The sequence below is a fragment of the Limulus polyphemus genome, unplaced genomic scaffold (genome assembly GCF_000517525.1).
Source record: "Limulus polyphemus unplaced genomic scaffold, Limulus_polyphemus-2.1.2 Scaffold2561, whole genome shotgun sequence".
NCBI classification, from domain to species: Eukaryota; Metazoa; Arthropoda; class Merostomata; order Xiphosura; family Limulidae; genus Limulus; species Limulus polyphemus.
In genome coordinates this window covers 40,253-42,487 of record NW_013668171.1, presented here as the reverse complement: position 1 = coordinate 42,487, position 2,235 = coordinate 40,253, and positions in this window count along the sequence as shown.

The following is a 2,235-nucleotide window of genomic DNA, read 5'->3' as shown; positions in this document are numbered from 1 at the left end:
AACTTATGGTAATCGGGATCTGACAAAAACCGAGCCACTTACAGTTTGACAGTGTTACAGATTTCCCGTGACAGCTGCTTCAAAAAACGAACGGTTCAAGCAGAACCAGAACAGGTGGTAACCATACCTGCAGCACACGTACCTTCAAATACCACAACGTACTCGTGCAGACTGATGGCTAAAGAACTTGCTGGCTTCCACTACATCATACAAATTACAGTTTTTATTTAGTTTGAGAAATACCTTTCCTTCTCATTTTGAAACATCAAAGACTATTTGTTCTTCGCTAAAACATTTCTTGGATCTTTCATAACTTCTCTTGAGGTTACAAAAATATCACACACATACGATACCATGATTTGTATTGTCACTTTTTTATTGTCAAAAAAACTTGTATATTATGGCAAAAAGAAAAGAAAAAAGATCACCAGAGCTGAGTTTTATTGAGTGAGACAGGTTTCGAAAAATCTCACCCCTCGTTAATAACTGTTGATAAGGGTGAAGATATTCTAGTACACTGATATCCAAGAAGTTGCCAAAAGTTTCATCAAAACACGCAGATTCATGAAATGTGATATTGAAACTAAACTGATTACGACAGCAAAAGAAGACAAATACACCAATCTACATATAAAACAAATATCTTTATCATACCATGTATTGAAGAAGAATAGCCAACTATTCGAAAACGCTCGAGTTTTGGGTCTACTTATTTGATTCATTACACCTGTTGGGTGTAATCCTGTGTGCTAACTCTTTTATCAGTATTGTTGCAAATTATATTTTTAACATTTCAATTTATATGTTTGGTAATGGCGCGTGACAAAAATCTGGAAAGTTCACGTAGTATGTAAAAACAAGGGAACAATATCAGTAATGAATCCTGTGAAAAAATCAGTTAATGACCATTCAGTGAGTTTATCAGTTCAATGTCTTCTAGTGACCCGGACAGTGAGAGTTATTGCGCTTACAAGTAAATATAGCTCGTTCAAAAGATCACCGAAGAAATAAATGAATTCGTTATATCTTATATGGACTGGATTGGGATTATTTTTACCACATAACGCAAAAGAATTCGCCCAACGATAAAACATGCACGTTAGAACAATACATGTATATAAATTTAGATGTCTGTATTAGTTTTGGCTAGAGGGAATTCCCTTGAAAGTTTAGAAAGTGACTTGAGTAACATGAAACGCAAATTGGACTTGAGTTAATGATAGTAAGTATTACAGTGGTGGATTGAATATTCAGTTGTCGAATTTGTTAGTTTATCTGTCAGTTCAACTTTATGGATATTAAAGATGTGTTCCAACTGAAGATACGAGAAAATGCTATGAGTACGAAACAAAATTAAAAAATAGGAGTAACTGTGGTCTAGCATCTGCTGTGAACTAAGGCTTATCAGCAGGCATTACTTGAGCATAATAATAGTAGTATAAAATAAATCATTTTTATTACTGTTAAATAGATTGGAATTTCACTTATTGTTTACCAGATAATCTGAACAAACCTGCCCACCTACAGAAATTATTGTAACAATATGACAATATGTTGGTATTTACTTGAAAAACTTCGGTTTTTCGGTGCAACTTTTTACTGCTGATGAGGTGAAGAAGTGACTTTCCAGATTTATCTGCACAAGACAACGACATCAGGAATTATTTTATACTACACTTTCAAGTCAGGCAAAGAATTCCTAGAGGAGTAACCAATATTAGTTATTACATATTCAAGGGGGAGAAGTTCCAACTCATACCAACTTGGACAAGTATCTGGATTACCTCTTAAAATAGGCTTGCCATGCCCAATGAAGTGGATACAGTCACGGGTCAAATAATTTAAGTTTCTATGAGATAGCCGTTGTCATATTATCATATGTTTACAACCTTTAGAGATCTAACTAAACAGAACATCATATAACTTCATGCAGAATAGTTGCATGGTTTTGTTTGTTTGTTTGTTGAAATTTCGCGCAAAGCTACTCGAAGGCTATCTGCGCTATCTATCTCTAATTTAGAAATAGACTAGAAAAAAGCAACTAGTCAACGCCACCACTCTTGAGCTATATTATTACCAACGAATATTGGGGTTACCATTACATAATAATACCCTTATGGCTGAAAGAGCGAGCATGTATGGTGTCGGGATCCGAACTCGCGACTCTCAGATTGTGAATCGATTGCCATAATCACCAAGCCACTCATGCATGGAAATTTAGAAACAACTACGTGA